Here is a 14,132-nt window from a genome sequence, read left to right as displayed (position 1 = left end):
TAATTTCAGGGGGAGCATCAGAAAATGTTAATGGAGAGAGCATGGATCATGGAGGAGCATCCAGTTCTAGAGATAACCTTCCATCTATAATGAAGTGGACTAAAGCACATACACTTGACTTGATTATTGGAGATCCTGAATCAGGTATTAGAACTAGAACAACATCAAATGAATGTCTCTATCATTCTTTTCTTTCTCAGACTGAACCAAAGAAAGTGGAAGAAGCTCTTCAAGATGCTGATTGGGTGCAAGCAATGCAGGAAGAGTTGAATGAATTTGAAATAAATAAAGTCTGGACCCTAATGCCAAGACCAAAGAACAGATCTGTTGTTGGTACAAAGTGGGTATTCAGAAACAAAACTGATAGTGATGGAATAATTACAAGAAATAAAGCAAGGCTGGTTGCAAAAGGATACTCTCAATATGAGGGAATTGATTATGATGAAAAATTTGCACCAGTTGCTAGATTGGAAGCCATAAGGATATTTTTGGCTTATGCTGCTCACAGAAAGTTTACAGTCTTTCAAATGGATGTAAAAAGTGTTTTTCTTAATGGAGAATTGGAAGAAGAAGTATATGTTGAACAACCTCCAGGTTTTGTAGATTCAAAATTTCCTCATCATGTCTACAGACGTGATAAAGCACTTTATGGCCTTAAGCAAGCTCTAAGATCATGGTATGAGATATTAGCTCAGTTTCTTCTGTAAAGTGGATTTAACAGAGGGACTATTGACAAAAAATTGTTTTATCTCAACCATGGAAAGGACTTACTTTTGGTGCAGATATATGTTGATGATATCATTTTTGGTTCTGCAAATGACAGACTTTGTAAAAGGTTTGCCAAGCTAATGCAGTCAAGATATCAAATGAGTATGATGGGAGAACTTAGCTATTTTCTGGGCCTTCAAGTCAAGCAGAATGAAGAACGAACTTTAATTTTCCAATCTAAGTACACCAGAAATTTGTTGAAGAAATTTGGAATGCAAGATTGTTCAAGTGCATCCACTCCTATGGCCAGTGCAACAAAATTGGATAAGGATACTTGTACATCAGTAGATATTACTGATTACAGAGGTATGATTGGCTCACTACTCTATCTAACTGCAAGTAGACCTGATATCATGTATGCTACCTATCTTTGTGCAAGATTTCAAGCAGATCCAAGAGAACCTCACTTAACAGCTGTGAAAAGAATTTTCAAGTACCTTAAGGGTACAGCTGATCTGGGATTGTGGTATCCTAGAGAATCAGACTTTAAGCTAATAGGTTACTCAGACGCAGACTTTGCAGGATGCAAAATTGACAGGAAAAGCACAAGTGGAAGCTGCCAATTTCTTGGAGGCAGATTGGTTTCTTGGTTTAGCAAGAAACAAAAGTCAATTTCCACATCAACTGTAGAAGCAGAGTACATTGTTGTAGGAAGCTGTTGTGCACATATTCTTTGGATGAAGAATCAGTTACTGGATTATAGGTTAACATATTCTAAAATCCCTATTTACTGTGATAATCAAAGTGTTATTGCTATGACAGGTAATCCAGTTCAACACTCAATGACAAAGCACATCAGCATTAGGTACCACTTCATAAGGGAACATGTGGATGAAGGTACAGTGGAATTGCATTTTATTCCAGCAGATCAACAACTAGCAGATATCTTCACAAAACCACTATGTGAAGCTACTTTTACAAGATTGGTAAATGAACTTGGAATGGTTTCAGGTTCTTTCTCTAAATCTGCTTAGTTTATGTTCTGATATATCAGACTTTATGATCAGTATTTACAGATATTACTATCTTTGTGTATTATGTGCTTAAATTGAAATTTTTAAAGTGCTGATTGTTGTCTGATGTGAATTTCTAAACTCTGATAGTGATATGAATGTTTATGTGACTATTCAATCAAATGAGGATAACTGTGCTAGATGCTGACCTAGTAGTCTTTAATATACTAATAATACCATGTTTGAAGTAATTGTTTATGTGGAAATCTTTTACCATAAGAAAATTCTGATATTGAGCTTGGTTAAAGTTTACTCTGGGTATCTTATTACTAAGTCAAAAACTAGAATAGTGCTTCTTATCTGTTAAGTTCTGATGTTGGTAAATCTTATGGATGTACTTGAAGGGTTTTAAGACATAAACGCAACGAAAACGTAAATTTAAATCTTAAAAAAAACTAAACCCCTAGCAGGATCCATGCGAAAAATAATATTTTATTCGTAGTTTAGTATGTTTACCTTAAGAAGCTTTACATTAATGGAAAGATGGAGGTCTTTAATAGCGATCCAAGAACGATGAACGGAAATCCCTAGCAGCTGCTCCTCAAGTGTGAAGCACTCCACCGGTATCCACCAAGAGTACAATATGATGGAGGAGGAAGAGGTTGAGAGAATTAGTTGCCTCCCTCTTGTTCTACTTTAGAATTAGGGTTAATTATTTTGGGTTGAGGCAAATAGGGTTTATAATAGTATATTTATAGGCAAAATTTTCAGCTGAAAATTTTCCATAAAATATTATTATTATTATTAACCCTTTAATTGATTATTCTTATTAACCAATTAACTAATAATTAAAACACCTTTTAATCATTAATCCATTTTCTAAACACTTTAGAAAAATAATTCTCTCACTTGATTTAATTTCCAAAATTAAATTCTTAATTAATAATATTAAGAATTAATTAAATCTCATTTAATCAATTATTAAATCTGCTAATTAATTATTTGTTTCACAAATAAATAATTACCAGCCATTATTAATTAATTCCTCCACCATTAAATCATTCTCTTTTATGGTGTGACCCTGTAGGTTCAATATTAAGCCGGTAGTAGAAATAAATAATAATAAAACTATTTTATCATTATTTATATAAATTCTTTAATTCATTAAATATGATTGATTAATAAATTAATCATATTTATTCTACATCGTGAGGGATACTTCTCAGCATATCACGACTATCCGAATAATACGAATTCACTGCTTAGAATACCAAGAACCTATTCAGTGAGTAGTTACCGTAGAATAAATTCCTTCTACCCTGTAATGTCACGATTAAATACAAGGCATGGAACTTGTGTCAAGCCTATCTTATTTAATCATTTGCTTTCCCATTCACTATGCTTAGTTCTATTTAATGTAAATTAGAAACTTCTTTCTAATTTCATTCACTCTGGCCAGAGATTCCTTAACTAGCATAAGTGGATCAGCATTGAACATTCTCTTCCTTCACTGGAAGGGGTAGATCCTTTATTGATCATACACTATCTTCGTGTACAAATTCCTATACCCAGTAGAGCCCTTATGATTGTCCCTGGAGACTAAGAACTAAACTAAAGCATAGTTCAGTGTACACAAGATGACCATGATGACCTCAAATCTAAGGATACTTGTACAACTATCACTATGTGAACAATTGCTGACACGTGAGTGAACTCCATCAGTTGTTCAGCTGTGTGAGTCATGTTCAGTGAACTTATTCTATAATAAGCACCTACATACTAGCTATAGTGTCACCACACAAATGTCTATGAGAACAGACATCCTTCATAATGAAGCAAGAATAGTATGTACCGATCTTTACGGATTACTAATTACCAGTTAGTAATCCTACGACCAAGAAATATTTAACTTTAGAGTTATCATCTTTTAGGTCTCATTATTATGATCTCATCATAATCCATAAAAAGCTTTACTCTAAACTATGGTATATCTTATTTAAACACTTAAATAGATAAAGCCCGCAATAAAACCAAAACAAGTCTTTTATTAATATCAATGAAATCAAAACAGATTACATAAAAGTTATTTCTAAATCATCATACATGATTGGACTTAGGACACATCTCTTTCAGTACTAAGTGCTGATAAACCTCACTTATCAAAAGAAAAGGAAAAAGAAAAGAAATAAATATCAGGTACTCCTTTGAGATCTAGAGTAAAAATGTGGAAGGGAAGACCCAAGTGTATTGCTGGTATTAAGTAATATGCATTAGAAAAGCAAAATAAAATTTTCTTGGTGACTTTTCATATTCTCTGATTACTGGAGAAATACTCAGATAACAACATAAATTCTGATAAGCAGTCGTGACTCACTTACACTGAGAAGCCACTGTAAAAAGGAATTTCAAAAGATGCATAAAATGAGCACAAAACAGTTGATGTGGACTCATGCATGAACTCATCCTATAGTAGACTTCAAAATAATGACAGATTTTGAGCAAAGTTCTTAGTTATGCCTTATTTCTAAGATGTACTAAAGTGAATTAGACTTTAATCTTTGTCTGATATTTAGCTTAATGCACACACTTACACTCCATATGAATGATGAAAATTACTGTGGTGATAAATATTGTTTTAGATGAACAGTCTATGTGTCAGTTGCATAAATTCTGAGGATAAGTTCTGATGGAAGTTCTGATGATTAAGTTCTATTATGGATTAAAAACTAATATATATAATTGCTGTATTTAGTACTAAGGAATGTGAGCTTCAAGGCTCGATTTAACTGCTCTTGTATTTCGTGACTCAATCTGCCTTAACAAGATGCCTACGTACCTTGCTGATTGCCAAGGATCAAGTCAAAAAACGTAGTTCTGATTTGTGGGGTGAGGCCCCTTATATAGATGTGGGAGTCCTTGAATTGGACTTGATATAGGAGACTTGGTGGTGGTCAAACCTCTGAATTAGGATAGACTTAGGAGTCCTAGGAAGTAGGAAGCTGATTCCTTATCCCATGAGGTTCCTTGGAGGTCAATCTACAAGGATTTATATCCCCACTAGGACTTACCTTAATAGATGTTTTTCTCCCTTATTTATTAATTACGAAATTAATAAATAATCAGGGTTTTTGGGCCTTCTTTGTTCCATCCGGCCTGATCTGGTCCATCAGGCCTGATCAACATGTTAACCTTTCTGGTCTGAATGTCATACATCTTCTTATTGGGCCTTGCAGCCCAAATTGTAATATTTAATTATGTAATCAGGATTTATTTATCCCTATCATTTGCCCCTAACTTTTGGGAAACATTGATTAGGTTTCGCAGAAGTTAAGTCTATTCATTCCCTTACAGGGTTTCGTTTTTGCATAAAGTGTTGAGCGACCTACATGTTTACAATGATTTTTCCTTTTATTCAGGAATTATCTTAATTTCCAGGAATTTTTCCCTTAATTCCGGGATTTTTCCCTAATTTTCTGGATTTTCCCCTTAATTTCTGGATTTTCCCTTATAATCTGGGACATATCCTTAATTTTATGGATTTTCCCTAATTTTCTGGGATTTATCCTTAATTTTCTTGATTTTTCCCTAATTTTCTGGGATTTATCCTTAATTTTCTGGATTTTCCCTAATTTTCTGGGATTTATCCTTAATTTTCTGGATTTTTTCCTAATTTTCTGGGATTTATCCTTAATCTTCTGGATTTTTCCCTAATTTTCTAGAATTTATCCTTAATTTTCTGTATTTTTCCCTAATTTTCCGGGATTTATCCTTAATTTTTCTGGATTTTTCCCTAATTTTCTGGGATTTATCCTTAATCTTCTGGATTTTTCCTTAATTTTCTGGGATTTATCCTTAATTTTCTGGATTTATTCCTTATTTCTGAAAATATCAACATTTTTCAGAAAATATTTTAGGGAATTTCCTTATTTTTCTGTAATTTTCCAGGAATTTCTTCTTCTTTTTCTTCCCCCTTTTCCCTCCTTTTTTTTATACAGATTTCGACCAGGAATCCTGGTCGAATTAACCTCTGCTGTGCCTTGGTCGAAGGCTTTTCGAGGAGGAACCATTCGAGCAAGAATCCTGGTCGAATTTCGGCCAGGATTTTTTTCTATTTTTTTTTTGTATTTCGAGCAGGATTTTTCTTCGGCCAGGATTCTATTTCGATCAGGGCTTTCTTCCTTCGGCCAGGATTCAACTTCGATCAGGAATTTCGGTCAGGGTCTCTACTTTTGACCGAATTATCCCCTTTTTGATTGCCCAGGTCGACGAAATTTCGGGCAGGGCTCGTTCGACCAGGATTTTTTCTGGATTTCTAGTCTAATGGATCTTCTTTCTGGTCGAATTAAGGCTGTCTTTTAGCCTTGGTCGAAGAAAGTACAACCTCAATTCATTCGACTAGGATTCTATTGCAAGTCCTGATCGAATTGGGTCAGGAATATATTTATCTTCCCTTCTTGCAAATGCTTGGATTTGGGCCCTTAAATCTGGGCTAAATTTCATCCATCCTGAATTTTGAGCCCATGAACTGGATTTATTTTGGGCCAAATTTTTAATGGGTTAAAACTTGGGCCCTCTTCAGTTGGGTTTGTCTTATTGGGCCTATTTTACACAGGCCTTCCAATTGGGCTCCTAGTTCTGGGCTTTCAATTTGGGCCAACACTTTGGGTTTGAACTTTGGCCCATTTTTTCTTAAAAATCAAGTGGGCCTCATACAAGGCTTTTTTTTTTGTAACTTGGTATTGGGCCTTGGTTTTTCTGAGGTGGGCTAAGCTAAGAAGCTTCTGGAATTTTGAGGAATATTCCCAAAACTTTCTGTATTTTTCTAGAAAATCTTTCCAAATTCTTCCAATATTTTGTAGATCATTCCAGAAGGTTCCTGAACTTGGGCCCAAATGGGCTTTTCTAGGCCCATTTTCCCCTTTTTCCTCCTATATAAAGGTGGGGGGGAGTATTCTCACTCACACTCTTCATTCCTGTAACACCCCCAAATCCGGGGTCGGGGATCCGGGTTGTCACGAGTTCCATTTCCCTTAATAACACCCAATCTTAATAAATAATCAACTATTCTGTACTGTGACCCCACAATAAATACACACACCACAAGTTATAGTCTCAGAGATGAATATCCAAAAATAATCACAAGTCATTTTATTCCAAAATTATATGCCATTACACCTTAAAAGGGTTTCTGAATAAATTTACATTTCTTTGCCATTATTACAATTCATAAATATACCTAATCTGGTACATCAAAAGTTGAAAGCCTAGACTATTGGTAGCTCCTACCTTAGCTACAGCGACATCAACGCCTATAGGAAACTGCGGAATGTTTCCAATCCGCTCGCGAATTGGGAGCTTGGTCCTGTTCATCTTTTCTATCTGTTGTTGTGTGATGAAAGAAGAAAGCAAGGGTGAGCAGCAAGCCCACCAAAATAATATGTATAATGATTTACAGTATATGAGCCTTCTCATCGTACTCATGAAAGTCTTGGTCAAAAGAAATGAACCAAGTTTAATACCTTAATGCGATGAAGTCGCAAAATATTCAGTATATATACATATATACTTTTCAAAATCTTGGAAGTCCTCTTCCATGTATAATATACACAAAGTTCCAGTTTATAACTGTATAAAAATATCGTTGCAAGGTGATCTCATATATCTAACCTTGTCTCAACGTTTTTCTGAAAGTCTTTGATATGCATAAGATAATCATTTACTAGATATAAGTTTAAAAGATGAAGTTACAAGATACTCCAATATACTTATATCTTTTCCGAATACTACTTGAACTACCACCGTTCAAGTTATAATTAGTTTCAAAAGTTCATCACACCGATGAGACTACAAGAAAAGACTTGAATAGATTCAATCTTTGAAATATTTTGAAGGAAATGAAGTTATGATATACTTCATTAAGTCCCGATATATATATACACGTATATATATACATACGTTTCCTGAAAACCTCTGTCATGTAAAGTATGAACAGAATTGCAATATCCAATAAATTTGGAAAGGAAAGAATTTTGGCATAAACCTGATATCTTGCTGATCAGGCAAAGATACCAATAAGTAACCTTTTCTACTAGTAGATGGACGAATTCCCCACTGGTCATCACCCTGGTCGCAATAGGACCTTATGCTGGACTGCCACTCAGCCACTTATGCATTTGATGGACTCCCACTGAGCCACTTACACTATTATGGACACCCACTGAGCCCATGTTGCTTATGCCGACTCGATAGATGGACTTACTTCCCGAATGTTGGGTAAGTAATCAATTCATTTACCAAAACTGCAACCTTGTTGCGAATATAAATACACCACTGAGCCGGATTCCCCAGGTTTTGAGCGAATATTTAAATCCCCTTTGAAAGGAAGATCTTAAATATAAAAATGAGTTTTGGGATCCGCTCTAACTTTTAAAAATCATTTTGAAGACTCGAAAACATTTTTAAGAATGTTTGGAGTAATACTGATTTATTAAAATAAATCAGTCCCGATATGAAAGAAATATCTGAATATTATTATTTAAATAATATTCCCATAAGAATAATTGAGGTAGAAGTTGGAAAACTTATACTCGAATGAATAGCAAATAATCAAAGATATACTTATACGAAAGTAATATCTTTATTTGAATAATCAAAAATAAGTTTGATTATCGATACCTTATTCTTTATTACAATAAAGAATATAATTAAGTAATAAGCGGAGTCATAATACCTCGAATGAATACTATAAATAATATTCATAAAATAAAGGAGTCATACATCCTCAAATGAATATCCAAGTAATATTCAATAATAATATAAACTGAGTCATAAGCCCTCGTATGAGTATTCAAATAATATTCAATTAATAAAATAAACTGAGTCATAAGCCCTCGAATGAATACTCAAATTAATATTCAATTAAGTAAAATAAAGGTATCGAATAAACCTTATTCGATCAATAGTTTTAAAAACTATATCCATATATATATATATATAAATATATATATATAATATACTCGGGAACATCGACTCCCGGTTTAGAAATATGTTCACCTTTTATCCCCTATACTAAGGGTATATGCAACTACTTGCTTATTTCTAGCATAGGTATTATGCAACTATAAGCATTGAAATCAACAGATAGATAACCAGATTACGAAACAGACATGCATATATACCATATCCGCATGCTCCAATATATCGCAAAATTTGCTAATAACAATCATGCACAATCACAAGATAATGCATATACACATATACATCACCACAACAGTATAACGGGTAGAAAACTTGCCTGAGCGACTGGGGGTTACGAATGTCTCGGGACGAGTCTGGTAACCTATAAACAACAAGTAAGTTGGAATTAAACCAAAGTCACTTGTAAATCTATACTCTAACCAACTCAGACTCTAACGCTCGTTTTGCGCTTACTGATTCTCTTATGTCACTCGAGTACCCTCGGCTCCACCATTTTTAATAATTTAACCTTTACGAGTTTTAAGGCGATTCCTTCGCGAGTGTCTTAACAACTACCTAACACACTTACCATAAATGTTTCATACATTAATTAACCCTTTTTGGTCTTTAACCTATGTTTCAAAGTAAGGTGAGGGGAAAAGTTTCGTTCGCGAAACGCCGTTACTTGAAACGGTCGTTTCTCCTAAACCGTGCATCGGAATCGAACGAACTACATATCAAAACGAAGCTCGTAACACGAACTATCTAAACATGGCAATGGTCATAATCTAGCAGGGGGTTCTCGGGTCCTAATGGTATGCACAAAAACAGTCTAAAGAAAATCGGACATTACGACGGCTATGTTTACGCGATTTCCCAATTTAAAACCATTCAAAACCAACCCAATTCAACCTCAAATCAAACATACAACCAACATCCATCCTTATCACATCATATCAGCCCCAATCAATTCAATTTTAACATTCATACTTATGCCTAAGCTTGAATTTAACTATACTACATTCTTTTAACCAAAACAACAAGATTTACCATTCCATTTCAATACCATTTCAATCACAAACTCTAAATCACAAACATTAAGCTACAATATCACCCTACTAATCAAAATCATCTTATAATACTTAGGAATCTAGGGTTTGGAGATGATATACCTTCCTTGAAGTGGTGGGAGGAGCTAGGAAGCCTTAAGAAGCTTTGAGAAGTCTTAGGAATGCTTGGATCTTCAAGGAAATCAAGAAAAATTTCAAGTTAAAAACTTGAAAACACTATTCATTGTCTTCTTCTTTGATTAAATGAAGAAGATTGAGAAGGAATTGATGGCTTAAACTCATGATATAGCCCTAACTAAGTATAAGGATGATTAGGGAATTAACTCACCAATTTAGGAAGCTTGGATCTTTGATTTTGAAAAATTCTTGCCTTTAAACATGAAAAAGCCGAGAGCAACTTTTGTTGATGAGAAAGAAATGTTTTTGTGTTTTGATGAAAATGATTTGCTTGGCTTGGTTGATTTGGTTTTGTTTTTGATTTAGTTAATTACCTAGTTGCCCTTGATTTTGTGTGGTTTAAAAGCCACCTTATCTCCTTCCTTCCCATGTCATGCCTATGTCATGCTGTGATGTCATCCTTCCCTCTTTGTCCTCCTCTCATTGGTTGGGTGAAATCACTCTCTCTAATCCCTTTTGATTAACTTCCTAATTTTTTGCCTAATGACCGCTGATCTGCTATACGGCTCGCTTAACTTTCATTTTCGTTTATCGTTTGAAGGGTCATACCCGGGATCTTATTACTTAGGTTCCCTTAACCTTTCTCAATACATTATTTTCCTTTTTATGATCCTCTCTTATAATCCTTTAATTTAAATCCTTCGTATCCTGTTACCTTATACTCAATTCTCTCCGTATCTAGTGTATTTCCGGGAAAAATCAAAGTGTTCGGAATTGGATTCTGACGATCTTTACATACACTCATATATCATATAGAGTACTGATAAAATCTCAGAACATCCATAACAGAACCCCTACATAGTGTGGCATGAAAAGTTTTCTCATTCAGCTAAAACACTATTCACAAGGGTTACAAAAAGTTCAAAATTTTGGGGGTTATTACAGTCTCCCCTCCTTAAAAGGATTCCGTCCCGAAATCAAATAGAAAATGAATAGGGATACCCTCTTAGCATTACACTTTCTAACTCTCGAGTAAATTTTCCCCTATTGTGGTCCTGCCACCAAACTCTGCCTAGTTTGATAATCCTTCCCCTAAGCACTTGTTCCTTTTCACTCTATAACCCTTCCTGGTTGCTCCATATAGGTTACGTCGGGTTGCATGTCTATGCGCTCATATGCCCCTATTTATCTGGCACCCGAATTACACTTTCTTAACATTGATACGTGGAACACGTTATGAACTTGCTACATGTTCGGGGTTAGGGCTAGCTCCTATGCTAACTTCCCAATACGTCTTAATATATCCAAGGGTCCAACAATTCGTGGGCTTAGCTTTCCTTTCTTTCCGAACCTCATCCATCCTTTCCAAGGCTTTCCAAGGGGATACCTTTAAAAACACTAGGTCCCCTACTTCCTATTCTTTGTCCTTTCGTGTCAAATCAACATACTTCTTATGTCCATCTTGGCTACTACCAGCCGTCCTCTGATTAGATCTGTTATATCCTTGGTCCTTTGGACTACTGTGGGTTCGAGCATCTTGCGCTCTACAACTTCATCCTAATCATAAGGGAGATCGACATTGTCTTCCCTCAAGGATCTCATAAGGCGACATCTCGATAATGACATATGATCTATTGTCGTAAGAAAACTCAATCCGTGTTAAGTGATCATTCCAATTTCTTTTAAGTCTATTGCACAGACTCTCATTATAGCTTTTAGCATTAGAGCTTTTGCTTCTCAATACCCATTCTTTTCGAGTTCGTAATCGCTACTACCTTCCGTTCCTAATATTATACTGGTTATACTTTTGCTCGTTAGCGTTCTATAACCTTTTAATAACCACGTCAACCTTAGTATCACGAATGTGTTTCCATTCCGAATACCACCATAACTTTATTACTCCTTTTTCAGATGTTTCTATTTCCAAAAGTTTGATCAATCATATAGAAGTAAAAGAATTTATTGAGAGATTACTATGATCATGAACACTTGTTATATTGCATAGTTAGTACAGAAGGTGGCCAGCCTTTAGTACTTGACAAGCAATTAAACAATAGATGGTATCCTACTAGGCTTCTATCACACAGATAGATAGTCATTCGGCAATACCTCCCCTTCTGGAAGGGTTGTTCTTCTCAGCTTACATGAAATGAAAAGAAGAGAAAAGAACGAACTGAAGAGAATTGTATATATGTAAAAAATATTGCCATAAAATATCTGGCTTGGAATCTACCTCTGAACTATAGAGGTTTGTCATAGGAGAACAAAACATATATGTATTTATATCAACATAAAGAATTATAGCATTGTATCTCACATACCTAAACATTTTTGCTATTCCGTCCATCATTCTATGGACCCAGGCTCTTCCTCGAGCTTATACACAATCACCTTTGAAACTCCCTCGACATCGAAAATCGAATCTGGGATCCCATTCTATATATCCCGTTACTAGGATTCTATGCTCGCACCGCAACCTTCCTCATATAGTAATACGACTCTCTTTTCATAAGAGGGAATAAATATTCAATAGGTAGATACTCTACTTAATTAGTCTGTCAATGATAACTTATACACTACCACGACCCGATTAGTGGTACTCAATCTCAACATCCATTCCAGTACAACTCTAATGGTTGTAATCAGCTCATTACTCGTAGAATCATTGTTGCATTATTATGGCCCACCACTGACCTACTGTCATCATTCGTTTTCCATGAAGTCTTAATAGCTAACCATACGGAGTCCATACATATCGTATCAAATCCTTATAAGGAGGTAACATAATCACCATTCATGATTCATGAAGAACACTCCTGATCCTGACATACATACATGACATGAAGCAGATAAAATTGCAGAAGAGTTTCAATCAAGGCAACGATAGCAGGTTAATACCATTCTTAATCATATGCCTTCAATAGAAGACTTAACTCAAAGGTTCGTTTAGTCCTTTTTGGAAATATGGTCCTGGATTATTCTCAAGATAGGATCTTCTGAGATAGATAGCCCGCTCATGGCGATTACACGAATTAAACCTTTACCAACTACTATTACGGTTGGGTATTGCACAGTCATCAGAAGGAATGACAATCTTCCAAACCAAAATACAACCATCACAGCTTTAACCATCATCACTGTATCCCTCTCGCACAAGCGCCTATAATTATCCTCTTACATTTAAAGTGTCGGCCACCTCTTTGGCCTTTCCTGATAGTAAAATTTCCTTACAGTCAATTTCATTTTAACCACTTTCACTAATTTTCTACCCTATTTCCGATCACTGCTTGAGTGAAGATATTTTCCTTAAAATCTGATAAGTAAAAAAAAATCACCATTTTTCCATAAGTTATTGCCTCAGTCTTTAGAGGTTAATCACTGTCACGTCTGACTCTCAATCATACTTAGAACATCTTTTATCTTAAGTCCTAATTGCCCTGAACAATTTCGACCATTACTGGTTCGATCCATACTTTCTCATGGTGTAACACGTGCCCCACTTGGCATCATTATAATTACGACACACTTCCTTTATCAACATTTCTATTCTTGAGAATTTTGAATATTACCTTTCTCCTTGTAAAACCACTAAGGTTATCCTTGAATCGTTCCTCCTGTATTCCCTAGATACAGGGCATATCAAAATACCATTTACTAATACTAAAACCATTGTCTATATACTTCTGAAAAATTTCTCCACTGATCCTTAAAGGTTGTTATTACCTTAATCCTTTCCAATTCATACTGTCAAAACTCATACTATCCCTATTAAGGATGAAATGCCAACCTTTATGCATTCCCCTAGGATTCGTTTTAAGTTACCGATGTTTTATCCTTAATTCCACCTTTAAAAAGGGTACATGCATCCTTCCATGGATAAATCAAGTCATACATCCCTGATAGGGGTGTCTTATTCAATCATTCCCACCTCGATAGTATATGCCTAATTTTCACAATAACATCTGTATTCAAAATGAGGTCAATCAATATGGCCTCCAAAAGATAACAACGGTTATCCGCTTTTCTTGCCTAATTTGGTAACGATAACAAGGATGTTTTGGAAGATATTGGTCGTGTTCAACGTGAACCTCTTCTTAATAATTCCTTATTTACTTTTGTTGTTTAATTCAACAGTCATCTCAATGTTGGGATATCTCTCATTCCTGGTGTCTCCCTTCCTGGGTATCATGCCACCGGTCTTACATATACTTCACATTCTTGAAGGTCACTTCCTTCATCCAATTTTCCTAATTTCTTACTTCCTTGT

Source organism: Apium graveolens, chromosome 8 (assembly GCF_009905375.1).
Source record: "Apium graveolens cultivar Ventura chromosome 8, ASM990537v1, whole genome shotgun sequence".
Classification (NCBI taxonomy): Eukaryota; Viridiplantae; Streptophyta; class Magnoliopsida; order Apiales; family Apiaceae; genus Apium; species Apium graveolens.
The sequence above is the reverse complement of the archived record's forward strand: the minus strand, read 5'-3'. Positions refer to the sequence as shown.